At 49.5% G+C, this 17,229-nt stretch overlaps 1 protein-coding gene across 1 annotated transcript in view; it reads left to right on the forward strand.

The window, feature by feature from the left end:
* LDLRAD2 (low density lipoprotein receptor class A domain containing 2) overlaps nucleotides 1–17,229 on the forward strand; it is a 37,767-nt gene that overhangs the window by 11,755 nt on the left and 8,783 nt on the right. The window lies entirely within an intron of this gene.

The raw sequence follows: 17,229 nt of genomic DNA on the forward strand, positions 1-17,229 counted from the left end.
AACAGCTTCTATGCTTATATTTACTAACTTAGATCTGGTATGCTGCCACCAGCCAAAAATTCATGTTGTCTGGCACACTCCCTGTCCCCCCCCCACCCCCCGTCTCAACTTTCCCCTCTTCTGGGTCTGCCTTGAGAGGCTTCACCAATCCCTGGTGAACGACATATTTTTAAATCCTCGGATCTTAAAACAAGGAGGAATTAACATCTCTTCTCTTTTCATGCAGGTCCCCACATTTGCACTCTAAAGTTCAAAGTGGGGAAAGAAACCTTGACAAGGTGATTAGGAGAAAGCCTGAAAAGAATGAAACACGGGACGGATCAGCAAGGAAACCTACCCCTTGGAGGTCAGAGAGTGTAGGGATAAAGTGAGAACTGCCAAAAGCTAAGCAGAGCTGGATCTTGCAATGGAAATTCAAACCAATAGTAAAAAGTTCTACAGTCATATCAATAACATGAAAACAAGGACAGAAGAAGTGGGACCACTAAGCACTGAGGGTGGGGTGGAGATTAAAGATAATCTAGGCCGGGTCCAATGCCTAAACAAATATTTTGCCTCAGTTTATAATAAGGCTAATGTGGAGCTTGGGGGCAATGGATGAGTGGCTAATGGGAATAAGCATATGGAAGTAGAAATTACTCATCCAAGGGGGAAGTCAAATTCAAACAGTTTAATGGGACTAAATCGGTGGCCCAGATAATCCCCATCAAAGAACATTAACAAAACTGGCACATGAAATTGCAAGCCCAATATCAAGGATTTTTAATAAATCCATAAACTTGGGACTCATCTCTCTGGCTGGATGTGGTGGGGTGTGCATACCCAGCACTAGACAGGAAAGGCTCAATCCCACACTATGGACAGACCCTGCTGGGCATGCTCCAACTGCTGTGCTAGTATAAAGGAGAGCAGCCCAGCTCAGTCTGGTCTGACTGCCAAGAAGGAAGGACGCTTGGTGGAGGCTCCAGCCCAGAAGTCGTTACAGCCCTTGCCTGCGGGAGCTGGAGATCCCGAGACCCAAACTGGAGACCTGTTGCCTACACTTAACTGGCTGGAGTCAGAGTCTCAGGGAGTCACATGCGCTGAGGAGCCCGGAGACCCTGATGCCAGTTGGACTGAGGTTTCAGAAAGCCTGGTAGGAAGTGACTCAGGGAGGTGGAGTGAGTGATATCTGCCACCTGTGTAAGGTCAGCATGTTGTGGGTGAATTCCCCACTGACAGACCACTCTGCCACTGTTAGAACCCTGGGTCAGGACCCGGTGGAGTTGAGTGAGCCTGGTCCCCCTACCCCAACGCTACCCCCCTTCAGTGGTAGCCCCTGGATTTTGCCATTAGCCCATGCTGCCCTGCACTCAAGGGCTGCTGTATTGACTCTGGCAACTAGGACATGCAGCCCTATACTTGAGGGTCAATATATTGACTCCGGCCAGTAGGCCCCATGCTTGTGGGCGGCCATATTGTCTTGGGCCCTTAGGCCACATAGCCCAAAGCCAAGAGCTGCCACTTTTACTCTGGCCATTGGGCAACACTGCTGTGAGGCCCAGAACAGTCCAGTAGACTGTAACCATGGTGTCCACACAACCACGACTCACTGAAGAAGTGCCAATTTAGTATCTGTATTTAAGAGAAGGAAAAAAATGACCCATTAGTTTGACCTCAGTTGTATGCAAAGTCTTGGAGCAAAGTCTGAAAGAGAGAGTAGTTCAGGACATAGATGTAAATGGTAACTGAGATAAACTACAACATGGTTTTATGATAGGTAGATCATGCCAGACCAGCCTGACCTCTTTCTTTGAGACGATGACTGATTTTGTAGACAAAGAAAAACATCTGATCTAGTTCCACATGGGAAATTACTAGTGAAATTGAAGAAGATGAGGTGGTTTGTTATTGTAGGGCCGCTGCTGCTGAGTTCCAGGCTGTGCATGCTCCTTTGTCATCACTGAGCTGGTCTCTAAGGATAGAACAAGAAGCAGTGGGCTTAAACTGCAGGAAGGGAGGTTTAGGTTGGACATTAGGAAAAAGTTTCTAACTGTCAGGGTGGTTAAACACTGGAATAAATTGCCTAGAGAGGTTGTGGAATCTCCATCTCTGGAGATATTTAAGAGTAGGTTAGATAAATGTCTATCCAGGATGGTCTAGAGAATATTTGGTCCTGCCATGAGGGCAGAGGACTGGACTCGATGACCTCTCGAGGTCCCTTCCAGCTCTAGAATCTATGAATCTATGAGCACTGGAAGGCGCTGATCTGGTGTTGTAGGGCTGATCATATATGAACAAGTTAAAAATATTTTAAAATGGTGAAAAATAATCCCTCAACAGCATGTGGTACAGAGTCTGCCTGCTCCTGGGGAGCAGAGTTTGACTAACGCTGGGATGGAATTGAAGTCAGTCCCCTTTGGAAATAACTGGCAAAGCTCTACTGCTTTTACGCAGAAAGGAAAGTGACACCATTGGTATTTTTTCAATTTGCTTGCTGGGAAAACATGACTGGAGGAGTGAGGCCCTCTGCAGAGTCTGGGAACAATGTAAATACACAAGTTGTGTATGCACTCAGATTCCAGCCTTGTGGACCTCCTAGGAGCTCCTGTGTTAAATGCCTTGTGAGCTTTCTAGGTCTCCATGGGGAGGGGCAGAGGGGGAGGAGGGTCAAAGGCTTGCAGAGATGCACTGTGAGAGAGAGGTTGCTCAGAACCAGACAGACTTAACTCATTGTGGGCAAGTGAAGCCAGATCTCCAGCAAAGGTCATGAGCGAGATGCAGAAGTCACTGGGTGAGGTTCTTTGAAAAATCCATGGCTGTGTGAAGTGGCAGGGGAGGGATCACTAAAGCTACTCTAATTCAAGCCATTGAGATACCCCTTATCATGTTCTTCTGAACCAGATGTGGGCTGGGCCCAGAGCATGCTTATACCCCAGCTGTGTTCATCGTTAGAGGCTTTAACACTCCGCCAGGTACTGCTAAGATTAGCTTAAATAAAGTGTGTCACACACAGTACCAGCTAGTGGCTGAATAATGTGATACAGTTTAGCATCCGAACACATCTCCCCATTTAAGTTCTACATTCCTACCAGCTACAGTATTCACACTGCCGCACTGTCTTTGATATTCAGCATGGATCAGTCTGTTCAGCGTCTCTGAATTGTACTGGTTTCTAATTACACAACTGGAATGCATAACGACTTGGTCATCTGGCTGTCCACTAGCTGCAATGATTGGCTATGCTGGAATCCTTGCGTCCTCGTCTACTTGTTCTGCATCTACCAGCTGTTGAGTTTGCCCTGTTGATTGTTCTGTGAGGAACAAACTGTAGATGTTGATGATTTATGTTGAACTCTACATTGTCAGCTCCATCACTTATGATCTGGGTGCTGAATTATTTTTCTTCATGACAGCTGGAGTTGTCCGTTCTTTTTCTGCATCCAATTTGATATTAAAATGGTCACTACATTCTAGACCTGGCTGTTCTCTGAGTGATATCTGTTGTAAAAATGTTCATTGGCTCTTTTATCCTATTTGGCTCCTCTCTTCATGTCGGGCCACTTTGGAGCGAGATTCTTTTCCAAAGTTGGAACAGTAGCTCGGAGTTGTCTTCCCCTCAGGAGTCATGCTGAACTAGATTCAGTAGCCGCTCTTGGCATTGATCTGTAACTCAGAGGAGCAAGGATTGGCTCTCACTGTTGTCTGTACATCTCTCTTAGCCTCTCCATTTGCTTATGGGTACTCTGGGCAGCTAGCAATATGATCAAAATTATATTTCATTTGGAATGACAAATTCTGCTGCTGTGAATTATGGTCCATTGTCCATCACTAGTTGTTCTGGAATCCCAAAGTGATCAAAAGTGCACTTCAGGTTCTCCATGACATTGTTATGTCTTTCAAGTACATTACTTCATATTCCTGGAAAAACCATCTACAATGACCAGATAGTGATGTCCTCTGAATGTGCATAAGTCTGCAGCTAGTCTCTTTTCTGACATTGGTCTATATGCGCCTTTACGTCATTTTCTAGTTCAGAGGAGTTGAGAACAATGCTGGCCTTCTGACAGAGTGTTTGCTACCACCAGACTTTTTTCCTGGAATGTATTGTGATAAAGTTGCTCCTCTACCTTGGTGGGTCCTGCACTTATTGGCGGATTTTGCTAGCCTCAGAGATCTTCCTGTGTTGGATCAGGAGTTGGGAGGTTTTGGGGGGAACTCGGGCCCACCCTCTACCCCGGGTTCCAGCCCAGGGCCCTCTGGACTGCAGCTATCTAGAGTGCCTTCTGGAACAGCTACACGACAGCTACAATTCCCTGGGCTACTTCCCCATAGCTTCCTCCCAACCCCTTCTTTGTCCTCACCGCAGGACCTTCCTCCTGATGTCTTTTAACGCTTGTATTCCTCAATCCTCCAGCAGCACGTCCTCCCGCTGCCAGCTCCTTATGCACACCTCACTAACTGGAGTGAGAGCCTTTTTATACCAGGTGTCCTGATTAACCTTAATTCTAGTAACTTCCCAATTGGCTGCAGGTGTCCTCATTAGCCTGCCTGCCTTAATTAGTTCTAGAAGGTTTCTGAGTGTTCTGGAATAGTCCCTGTTATCTTACCCAGGGAAAAGGGACCTGCTTAACCTGGAGCTAATGTATCTACATTCGACCACTCCCTTGTAGCCATCTGGCCTGACCCTGTCACATATCCCTCCCCCCATGCTCCACACCACAGGTTTGGGCAACTTGGGACATCAGGTAGTGTACTCGTGATAAGCCGTCTGCGTTGCCATGGTGGCTTCCAGCCTGGTGTTGTATGGTGAACTGGAAAGGTTGTAAAGATAGGAACCATCTGGTCACCCTTGCATTCTTCTCTTTATTTTGTTGCATCCAAAATAAAGTGCATGATCGGTCACAAGGGTAAACCGTTGTCCCAGTAGGTAATAACGAAGCATTTCCATGGCTCATTTCACAGCAAGGCACTCTCTCTCAACCACTACATATATCTCTCAAGTATCAGAGGGGTAGCCATTTTAGTCTGGATCTGTAAAAGCAGCAAAGAATCTGTGGCACCTTATAGACTAATAGACGTTTTGGAGCATGAGCTTTCGTGGGTGAATACCCACTGCATCGGATGCATGACAAAGTGGATATTCACCCACGAAAGCCCATGCTCCAAAACATCTGTTAGTCTATAAGGTGCCACAGGATTCTTTGCATCTTTTCTTTTGCATCTTTGGCAAGGGGCATCTGCCAGTATGCCTTTGTTAAATCAAGGATGGTCAAAAATTGGGCATTGCCCAGGCGATCAACTAACTCATTGATGCAGGGTATGAGATATGCATCAAATCTGGATCTCGTTCAGCCAGCAGAAGTCATTACAAAATCTAGCGGTGCCATCGGGTTTGGGCACCAACACAATCGGGCTGTGCGATTCTTCAATGACTTTTAGTTCCAACATCCTTTTTACCTCTGCCTTGATGTCCTCCTTTTTTGTTGCTGGGACCCAGTAGGGCCTTAAAGTTACTTTTGCCCCAGGGTCTGTGATAATGTGGTGATATGCTTCGGTAGTCCGGCCTGGTTTGGTTGAAAAATACGCCCTGGTACCGGTTGATCATCTGAGTTACCTCCTTCTTTTAGTTTGGTCCCAGATCAGGGGATATCCTGATCTGCTCATGTAGGTTCTCCCCCTGGATTGGGGCCTCTTGGGCCACCACACATGCCTCTTGCTGGTTCCAAGGTTTCAGGAGGTTAATGTCATAAATTTGTTCTTGTTTCCAGTGTCCTGGGTGCCGCACCTTGTAGGTTACTTCCCCCACAGGTTCAGCCACCTCACAGGGCCCCTGCCATTGGGCCAGACGCTTGCTTTCTGCCATGGGTACCAACACCATCACCCGATCCCCTGGTTGGAACCGTTGGACTTTTGTCTGGCAATTGTAGTGGGTTTGCTGGGCCTCCTACGCCTTTTCCAAATGTTCCTGTACCATAGGGGTCACCTGGGCAATCCGGTCTCGCATCTTCAATACATGTTCAGTTATGCTTCTCCCCTCATTGGGTTTCTCTTCCCAGACCTCTTTGGTGATATCTAGTATGCCACGGGGATGGCGCCCATATAATAATTCAAAAGGTGAAAACCCAGTTGAGCCTGAGGTACCTCCCTGATGGCGAACATAAGGCAGGGCAGTAGGGTGTCCCAATCCTTCCCATCCCGACTTACCACCTTCCTTATCATAGCCTTGAGAGTTCGGTTAAACCTCTCTATGAACCCATCAGTCTGCTTATGGTAGACTGAAGTTCTCAGGGTATGTCTATGGAGCAGCGTACAGAGGTCCTTCATTAGCTTTGACATAAATGGGGTTCTTTGGTCTGTTAATATCTCCTTTGGTAGCCCACTCGGGCAAAGATCCCCACCAGCTCTTTGGCTATCGTTTTAGAGGCCGTGTCCTGCAGAGGGACGGCTTCTGGGTAGCAAGTAGCATAGTCCAAAACAACAAGTATATATTGGTGGCCTCGAGCAGTCTTCTCCAGGGGTCCCACTAGGTCCATGGCTATTCACTCAAAGGAGACTTCAGTGATGGGAAGGGGTACTAAAGGTGCCCTCAGGTGGGGATGGGGACTGTGCAGCTGACACTCCGGGCAGGAGGCACAGTATGTCCGCACTTCTTCATGTACTCCGGGCCAGAAGAACTATCGTAGGGCTTTACCCCTAAATGCCCCCCCGCCAAAAGATGACCATCGGCAAGGCTTAATACAGCGTTCTGGTGTTTGAGGTACTAGGAGCTGCTGTACCTTCTCCCCCTGTACTGGTACAAGAGATCCTTCTTCATTATGAAGTAGGGTCCTGGTCCCTGGGTTTTTCCTTCCACAGGGACCCCATCTATTTTGGTCACCTCCTTCCTAATGTGGTCGTGCCTTGGATCTTCAGCCTGGTCCTGTCCAAAATTTTCTCTCACAGGGCTGGTCTGTCCATGTTCCAGGGGGCCAGTCTCTGTTGCCTCTCCTGGTTCAGAGATATTAGGGTGTGGGTCAGACTTGTGTGCTTCTCTCTCCTGGGTGGCCTCCTTTTCAGCTGCTTGGGTCCACCTACCTATGAGAGCGACCCTCTGACTTTGAGTCAGTATTTGGGTTCCCACGTCCTTACCTGACCTTCTTTCCTTTTTTGTCTTCCTACCCTGTCTGGGAATGGAGAACAAATCTGTGGCTATTTCAGAGAAGACTAGGGGTTGACAGTCTACTGTGGATGCCTCACTAACTTCAGGGTTCGCCTCTTTCTCCAATCCTCCTACTGGGAGTAAGTCTCCAAACCCTGGGAAGTCCCTCCCTATGAGCACCGGGTATGGGAGTTTGGGGACTACACCTGCCGCTACCTCAGTAGTGTTCCCTTGGATCTTGATTTTTACTGGGATGCTGGGGTAGTAACTAACCGTTCTATGGACACGTTATCCCCGTACTTTTAGCCTGAAGCAGCTGACTACGCTTCACGAAATTCCCTGAGATAAGCGTGATAGCACTCCCTGAATCAACCAGTGCCATGGTCTCTACCCCATTTAGTTTCACTGGTCTGGTGTACATATGTGGGGTTAATGAGACCCCCACAAGGTGGATTAGGGAGCATGGGTCTGCCCAGTTCCCCAGGTTACACTGCATCGGCTCCTCAGCATTGAGACACCGTGCAGCTATATGTCCCCACTCCCCGCAGGCATAAGATCTATATGGTGCCTTAGGCATTCCCCTGTCTCTTGGTTTGGACAGTCTAACATCTCGATCCTCTTCTCCCTCAGTGCTCCGGCTCTTTGTGGCTTCTGGTGAGCCTTCGGCCCCTCTCTTTTTCCACCTGGACCCTCCTGGTGGCCCAGTCATCTGAGCTTTAGGGCATGAGGCTGCTAGTTTAACCCAGGGTGCCTCTTCCTTAACTGGTCGGGTAAGCCAATTGGCTACAGGTGTCCTAATTAGCCTGCCTGCCTTAATTAGTTCTAGAAGGTTCCTGAGTGTTCTGGAATAGTTCCTGTTATCTTACCCAGGGAAAAGGGATCTACTTAACTTGGAGCTAATGTATCTATCTTCAACCACTCTCTTGTAGCCATCTGGCCTGACCCTGTCACAGTATTTAGCAATTTAGGTTAAATCGCATTAACCGTAGCAATATAGGTTGACACAGGTGCCAACTTTCTAATGTGCTGGGGGGTGCTTGATCCCCCCTCCCCCCAGCTCTGCCCCAGGCCATGCCCCCACTCCACCCCCTCCTCCAAGCCCCAACCCCCACCCTGCCTCTTCCCACCCCATTCCACCCGCTCCCCCAAGCACACCTAGCACTTGCTCCTTGCCCATCCCTCCCAGCCCCTCCTGCATGCTACAGAACAACTATTCCATGGCAGGCAGGAGGGGCTGGGAGGGAGGGGAGTGGGCACCTATGCAGGTTGGCATCTCATTGGTGCTTCATCCACATCTTTTCCATTTATGAGGGTCACGGGTGGTGAATGTTATCAGTGTAAACGAATCCAGTCCACACAGCTATCTGTAAAAATTCTCACATGCCCACATGCCTGTCAGGTACTCCTTGGTCATACAGTTTTTCTGCTTACGTAAGTGTGCGAGAGCAAAACGCACTAGTTCCCACTCAAAGCCTTGTTAAAACAATACACAGCTAGGCCACAGGTGCTTGCATCAGGGCCACCCGGGGGGGGGGGCAAGAGGGGCAATTTGCCCCAGGTCCCGCAGGGGCCCCCACAAGAGTTTTTCGGGGCCTCTGGAGCGGAGTCCTTCACTCACTCCAGGGGGCCCTGAAAACTCTTGCGGGGCCCAGGCCCCTGGAGCTTCTTCTGCTTCCGGTCTTCACTGCCGGGGGGTCCTTCCACTCTGGGAGGCCCTGGCTTGCATCGGCACTGACCAGGGTGGGTTTGTTCACATTTTAGTTCTTGAGAACTAGAGCTGTTGAGATTATTTCTTTTCCCTTTTTGAAGGCAATTTCTTGGTTTGGCCCCATCGCCAAAATGTCTTGGACTTGAACAGTTCGTTCAGTGATTTTGTCACTGAAGAAAGGTCTTATAGATATTGGCCAAGATACTGTACCATCCCCAATATACATCTCAGTTTGGTACATTCAATTCTAGAATTGCTTTTACTTTGTCAGGGCTAGGACTGATTACATCTTTCTTTATTGTTTATTCCTGTAACAGAGTTGGGACTCACCACCAGGTGCTTCCTGCTGGTTATCTCTGGGAATTAGTTCTGTCCAGTGGAGCGCCCCCTCCTGGCGGTGTCCCGTCCATCTTCCCCCCTCGGTTGGCGTGTGGACCCACGTTCCTTCCAACTCGTTGCGTCCTCTTCAGAACCACTGCCCTCCAGCAGTGCCCTGTAGTCCCTCCACACCCCCTTCCGGGAGGAGAGGGGCGTTGATCAGCAGTCTCTCTGCGCCCCAGCCACCACGTACAACCACACACCCCATGAGTCTAATCCCTCCTGTCAGGGATCTGGCATAATCTATGATGGCCACTCCCTACGGCCGATGGCTGGGAGTACTGCAAGGGGGGGAGGGAGAGGTCACAGCCCAGGGACCCTCTGGCAGCAGCTTCACTGTCCTCCTTCTCTCCTCTTGTCTGTCTGCTTCCCTGGGCTGCATCCCCTACAGCCCCTTGCACCCACTAGAGCCTTCCCTTCAGGGCCTGCGGCCTGGTAGGCTACAGGCTAGAGCTCTCTTTTGCTCCCCGAGCCTGGCCAGCACTGCACTGTCCACAGTGCTAGTCTCCCACCTTTGGGGACAGACCTTCCCCTTTCAAAGGCCTGGGAGAGACTAACTGCAACCTTCCTGGGCAGCCTTCTTATAGGGCTGAGCCTGGCCCTGATTGGCTGTCTCCAAACTGGGTCCCGATTGGCTCCCAATAAGCCCTTCTTTAATTGGCTCCCTGTCTGCACCGGTGCCCTGGGCTGTAGCAGCCCACACTCTTTTGGAGTGGGGCAGTCTGCCCCAGTACAGTTCCAAAAACTCCTTTAGGTTAGGCGGAAGATGCATTTTTCCTTCTTAGCTTCAGTCCAGACTGCCTGATAAGGCGCAGGACTTTGCTGAGGGTTTTGGTGTGTCTTCCATGGAAGTTCCACTTAGAGTCTTATGGATTCTCTTGTTGCTTTGCTAGGTGAGTGTTCAGTTAGTGGTGACCTAAGTTCTTGGTTTATTTGTTTTTATGACATCTCACATGAAAAGTAAGTCCAATCCTGGATTTGCAATGCTTTCTCATGTCTTGGAAGTATAGTTGTTGTTGAGGGGAAGTTTTGAGGTGTTGGCCTTATGACATGTTCTCTTCCCCTGAAAAGACCTCACACACCACTCCTCAAATGTGGACACAGCCTCATGGCACAGACCTCTCCCTCTGGGTCTGTCCAGTGCAACAAGTTTCCAGGTTTTAATGTCTATCTTGCATGCTTTGAGGTTGGCCTTCAAGGTGTCTTTGTATTAGAGCAGGTTCCTGTCTCAGCTGGCTGGAAAGCACTGCTTTCAGTATATGGGAAACCTCCATGCACACCTCTTGTCCAGCCCAGCAAAGCTGAGTTCTGATTAGCATTCTCTTGATGGTAGGGGTTTGGCACTCTCAGTGACTTCTGTACTGAAATCCTGTCCTACCCCTTGATGTTGCAGTTGGATCTTAGGCAGTGTAGTGGAAGCTTTTCAGCTGTTTGATGTAGTGGCGTGTGTTGCCCCCATGGAGGATTGAGGTGAATACAACAGAGTGGTACGTTTTTTTATCTTGGTTCTGTGGCAGACTCCACACTTCCTTTGGAGTTCATGGGAGAGCCTGATTGAGTTGAGGGGTTTGTTGTCAGTTGTGATGATGGGATCATGGTGTAGGTGGTCTGGTGCTGGCTGGTACATGACCTCTGTCTTTGTCAGGCTGATTGTGAAACCGAAGCATTTTGAGGCATAGGCAGAGTGGTTCACAATAAGCTGAATGTCCTTGAGTGTGTGTGCAGTGAGAGCACAGTTGTCAGCAAACAGGAGATCTCTTAGTAGCTGTTCAATTACCTTGGTGCAGGTCTGAGTTGTTGTAGATTGACTAGACCCCCATCCAATACAAACCAGGTGTCTAAGCCTCTGTCAAAGTCCTGGAATGTGATCAAGAGCATGGCTGAAAAGACAGCGGCAAAGAGGGCAGAAGCCATTACACATCCTTGTTTGGTGCCATTGGTCAGTGATTCTCAATCAGGGGTATGCAGAGGCCTTCTGTGGGTACATCAGCTCATCTAGATATTTGCCTAGTTTTACAACAGGCTACATCAAAAGCACTAGTGAAGTCAGTACAAACAATAATTTCATACAGACAATGACTTGTTTACACTGCTCTATAGACTGTACACTGAAATGTAAGTATGTAAGCAGAGTCAGGATGAGCTCTACCCTGACATCTGGTGGTGAAGAATTGTGGAAAAGAATTTCAGGGGCTGATCTTGTTTGCATAGGCACCCCCACCCCACCTAGCATAGCCCATGGCAGCCTAAAATGGTCACTTTCACAGCTGTGGGATCCCCAATTTCTTTGTTATTGGGGTAGGAGAACTAAAGTGTTGTCACCCTGATTAAGTAAATTAGGAACTACGAAACTGTTTTATGATAAAGGGTTTCACTATCAACTAAATAGCACTCACAAGACAAGGGACATGGGTTCCAAAACCCAGTGAAGGGTAAGGGTGGGGGTGTGGGTGTGAATATGAATATCAGAGTTGATTTTTGATTCCCTTAAGAATCTAGATACAGGTTACTGAGCTGAACTCACTATGGGCTAATGGTGCACTAGCACTGGGGCTCCCCTACTGTGAGCTGAAATCACTAAAGAGCTGGAATTGCTGAGCTGAGAGCACTGAGTACTGTGCTAACTAGTGGGGGAGCCTGAAGCTATACTGTGAAGCAGAGCAGTTAGTTAGCAGAGCAGAATGGAGCAGTTTGTGGAGCCACGGAGTGAGTGGAGCTGAGCAGTTTGTGGGGATGGCTGGAGCAGATCATGGGACAGCTGGTGGAGCAGAGCAGCAGGCAAAACAAAGCAGCTGTGGGATGGGTGGAGTGGCCTGCGGAGCGAGCGGAGCCAAGCAGTTTGCAGGGGTGGCTGGAGCAGCTCACGGGACAGCTGGTGGAGCAGAGCAGCTGGAGGAGCAGAGTGGAGTGGCTGGTAGAGCGGAGAAGTTTGTGGAGAAGGCGGAAGCAGAACCCCACAGAGAGGCAGGGCAGTTGGCCCCGAACCATGTAAGGTGCCCCTTTCTACCCAGGCTGGGGGTGGGTGGGACCTCTGCAGATAGACTCTCAAACTCTGGGGCTGCACTGACCTGGGACAGAGACTTTTGGATTGTGGGGCTTTTGGGACTGTGGGTGATCTTTGGGTTGCTGGACTCTAGGGACATTTGGGGTATTGGACTTTGGAGTCTTGGGGTGATTTGGGGGTTGCTGGACTCAAGAGCCCAGGGAAAAGGACACGGCCCAATTTCCTGGGGTGGGTCTTTGCTCATGGTTTGGCCTATGAACTCTAGTTGAGGTGTTTTCCCAGTTTAATGCTTATTGTTTATCTCATGTAATTAAACCTTTTCTGCTACACCAAGACTCTGTGCTTGTGAAGGGGAAGTATTGGCTCTTCGAGGCACCCAGGGGTGTGTGTAAGATTTTCCCAGGTCACTGGGTGGGGGCTCGAGCTGGTTTTGCTTTACGTTGTTGGGAAGGGACCCCTGTGTATTGAACCCGGACTTGCTGCTATCAATTCAGCCTGGCAGAAGGGTTACAAGTACAATATTTATATTCCAGTCGATGTATTTTATAATTACATGGTAGAAATGAGAAAGGAAGCCATTGTCAGTAACAGCGTGCCGTAACACTTGTATTTTTATGTCTGGTTTTGTAAGCAAGTCGTTTTTAAGTGAGGTGAAATGTGGGGTAGGCAAGACAAACCAGACTGCTGGAAGGGGCCAGTCGTCTGGAAAGGTTGAGAGCCATTGCTATGGGTGACAGGGAAGGCTTCTGATGAGTCTCCATAACCCTGCCCATTATGCTATCACGAAGTGAGCGGATGACCGCAATCATCTTCTCTAGGCAGCCAGAATGTTGAAGGCGTTTCCACAGGGCCTCACAATTCACTGTGCGAAAGGCCTTGGTCAGGCCAACCAACACCACGTACAGTTCCTTGTTCTGTTCAGCAGCTGTCACACAGTCCCCGGGCGATGCTCTGGAACAGCTCCCCACTAAGCCAGTCAGGGCTTTGGGGAGCCTCCTCTCCCTTGGAGCAGACTTGTTCAGGGCAAGAAGCTCACACGTCTTCACCTCCTCGGTCTCTCCTTGGAGCATTCAGCATCCTCTTCCCCTCTGTGCGCTTCCTATAGTGAGCCCACCCAGGCGGGATCCTGGGGAAGCCACAGGGTCCTGCACCCCCACTTTGCAGTCAGACGTGACTCTCAGCCAGCCAGTAAAATAGAGGTTTATTTGACAGGAACAGGGTCTAAAACAGAGCTTGTAGATACAGCGAACCGGACCCCTCGGCCGGGTCCATTCTGGGGGTCAGTGAGCCAGACCCCAAGGTCTGCACTTCACTCCTCGTCCCCAGCCAGCTGCAGACTAACAACCCCCTCCAGTCCCTCCTCCTCTGCGCAGTTCCTTTCCCAGGCCAGGAGGTCACCTGATCTCTTTGTCTCCAGCACCTTCAGTTGGCACCTTTGCAGAGAAGGGGCCCAGGCCATCAGTTGCTAGGAGACAGAGTGTCAGGCATTTAAGTGCCCTGGCCCTTTGCTCTGCCAGATACTTAAGAACTGCCATGGGGACACTGAGGCTCCAACACAGTATTCGGAGAAAACATTAAGAACATTCCTAGTTCATCACACCAGCCCTCTCTGCAAAACTCATGTCCATGGTGCCATGGCCAGGACGAAAGCCACACTGTGACTCTGGATACACTGAGTCCACTAAGTGAGAGATGATCCTGCTGAGGACTGAAAAATCTTCCCTGCTGTGGACAGTCATGTGATTCCATGATGGTTCTTACAGCAAGGTATGCGTGCCTTCCTCTTGTATAGCTGGACTATGAAGGCATCTGTGTACTCCTGGGGCACAGTGTCCTGTTCCCATATAGTCTTGAAAAAGCTGGTGAGTTTTCTGACCAGGTGAACACCTCCACATTTGTACACATTAAGTGGAATGCAACCAGGGGTGGAGACTTGGCCCTGGACAGCTGCTTGATGGCTTTAGTAACCTTGTCTAAAGAAGGGTCCACGGACAGCCTTTCCAGGACAGGACACTGCGGGAGTGAGTGGATGGCTCCGTTGGACACAGTGGATTGATGGATCAGGAGACTAGCAGAGTGCTCTGCCCAGCTTTTGTCTGTGAGGAGACAGTTACCACCTGCTGTGAGGACAGGATATCAGAATATCATCCATGGGAACTACAACTCCATTTGTGTTAGTGAGCAATTCTGCCATTGTTTTGGGGAAAATTTCAGGTGCACTGGTGTCATGGAGTGTGGGGGAGTCTGGCCCTGCACCCCTCTTCCTGGGACCCACAGTGACTCTTGGCCAGCCAGTGAAACAGAAGGTTTATTGGACAACAGGAACGCAGGTTACAGCAGAGCTTGCAGGCACAGTCAGGACTCCTCAATCGAGTCCTTCTGGGCTTTCAGGGTGCTTGGATCCCAGCTTAGGATACCCTGAATTCTGCCCCACAGCCTCAAACCCAAAATGAAAACTGCTCCCCTCCTGCCAGCCCCTTCCTTTGTCCTCCTTCCCGGCAAAGGTGTTGACCTCTCCCCTCCCTTACCTAGCTCAGGTTACAGGCTCAGGTATGGCTCATCCCCTAAAGTCCTCCCCTGCTCTCCCATTCCCCACACAGACAGCCCCTACTCCATCACAACTGGCAATTCCAATCTCTTTTTGAGATTCACCATGACTCTCAGCCAGCCAGTTAAACAGAAGGTTTATTAGATGACAGGAACACAGTCCCAAGTGGAGCGTGTAGGTACAACCAGGACTCCTCAATCAAATCCTTCTGGAGGTTCAGGGAGCTTAGACCCCAGCTTGGGGTTCCCTACGTCGCACCACCCAAGTCTGAAAACAAAAACTCCTCCAGCAGCTTTCTTCCCCCTCCTCCTCTCCTTTGTTCAGTCTCCCAGGCAGAAAGTGTCACTTCTCCTAACCCCCCTCCTGGCTCAGGTTACAGCTCAGGTAGCTTCCTTCAAGGGAAGTTCCCCATCCCCAATGTAACTCCTCTGCAACATTCCCAGGTCAAATCCGCCCGCTCCTTGCTCTGGCACAGTCAGCCAGTGTGGAAGGGAAGATCTTTGTCTCACAGCTGCTTCACTCAGTCTGTTCAGATCCATTGGGATTTGTATTTTTCCATTTTTCTTTATATTTGGTACCATTGGGGCACAGCGTGCAGTTGGCTTTAACTCAGTTTCCACTTTATCGAGTAATAGGCTAGGAATCCGGCATGGTGTATGTGCACTGTATGCAGGGCTGAAAGTGAGCTGGTACGGGCTGGTACGGCGTGTCGGTAAGAACCCACACCGGCCTGTGTGCACCAGCCCCTTTTTGCCTCCCTCATCAGCAGCCCTGCTGGTAGGATCCGTACTGGTAGGGCCACCAATGGGGGGAATGGGGAGAGCGCAGCAACGTTAAAGCGCTGCTGCAGCAAAGGACCCTGCAGCGCTTTAATGTTCCTGCCCCTTTTGCCCCCCCTCGGCCACCGACGGGCTGAGGGAGGCAAAGGGAGCAGCTGCCACAGGGCCGGAGATTTAAAAGGGCCTGGGCTGCTGCTTCTGCAGCAGCAGCGTCTGGAGCCCTGGACCCTTTAAATCAGGGCTTTGGAGCTGTGCTCTGGCTCCGCTCCAGCTCCAGGCAAAAACCTGCAGCTCCACTGCTCTGGAGCAGCTCCAGGCTCTGCTCCAAAGCCCTGCTTTAAATCACCACTGGAGCCCCAGGCAGTGTGGGCCAGGCAGTCTGGAAGAGCTGACGGGGGATGCTTCCCCTTCCACCTGAGGCCCCGCCCCTTCTAGGGGATGGAACTGGTCCCATCCCGTACCGGTAAGTGTCTGAAGTTACTTTCACCCTGACTGTATGGTTCAGCATTGGTTCTTAAGGTCATTTTCACTTTCAGAAGTCCAATATCACCAAATATTCCATCGAGTTCGTCCATCTTTCTCACTAGGCCCATCATGGCTGCCCCGCTGTGGCTGGGAAGGCTGTTGGTCTGTGTCCTTGGATCACATGCACTCTGAACACAAAGCTCGTGTTTTTGCAAGTTGTTCTGTGGGGAGCTGGCACATGCGGCTCAGAATCCCTCCAGGGCTAGTCAGAGCTGTGATAGGTAAATTCAGCTCTGGGAGGGGTTGATGGCAATTACTGAGATGAGATGTCAGCTTTGAGTCCATTTTAAAGTCAATAGTCTCACCATGAATAGTCCGTTTCACTCTCCAGGCACATTCTGTGTCATCACAAGTGATAGATCCCAGAACAACGGCTTGTCTTGATCGCCTGTAATATGAGTCAACTCCCTGACTGCTTTGGTGCAGCAAACAGCCACAAAATGTCCATGTTTCATGCACATATTACACCATGCGCCTCTGGCTGGACATGATTCATCTCTTGGGACATGACTTTTTCCACACCTTGGGCACTAGGCTGGAATTTGTCCCTCTTAGCCTGTGAGTTCTCTCTCCTGGCCTCAGGGGTTTATGATAACACCCAAGTGTGTGTTTGCAGCTGCTAAGCTAGTTTCAGGTTTTTCAAAGTTCCTCCCACCATTTGGCCTGTTTGACTATTTCTGACTGCTCTGCTCTCTGTATAGCTGTGGCTGGGGTTAAATCTCTTCAGCTGTAGCTCTGTGAAAGGTTTTTATCTGTTAACCCAGTAACCAGCCTGACTCTGATGTTTTCCTGTTTTGCATTCCCCAAATCTCAGGTTTCAGCCAGTGTATTCAGAGCTCTTATAATACAGTCAATGTTTTCCCCTGTTTTTTTCAATTCTCTGGTGAAAACATGGCTCTTTCAGAAACTACATTTCTCTGAGGTATAAAATATGCATCAAACATAGTCAAAACTTGTCCATAATCATCTTTTGTGACTTCTTCAGTAAAGTCAATAGATTTAAAGATATTCTCTGCCTATTTCCCCATAGCATAAATTAGAGATGATACCTGAATATCTCCAGTTTCTATGTGGAGTCTTTTCTGCAGTTCAAAATCTTGCAAATTACTATTGGGAAGGTTTGTCAAAGTTGTAGTTCTCTGGGGTCTCCTCCCTGACTGGAGGTTT

Source organism: Chelonoidis abingdonii, chromosome 23, assembly GCF_003597395.2.
Source record: "Chelonoidis abingdonii isolate Lonesome George chromosome 23, CheloAbing_2.0, whole genome shotgun sequence".
Classification (NCBI taxonomy): Eukaryota; Metazoa; Chordata; order Testudines; family Testudinidae; genus Chelonoidis; species Chelonoidis abingdonii.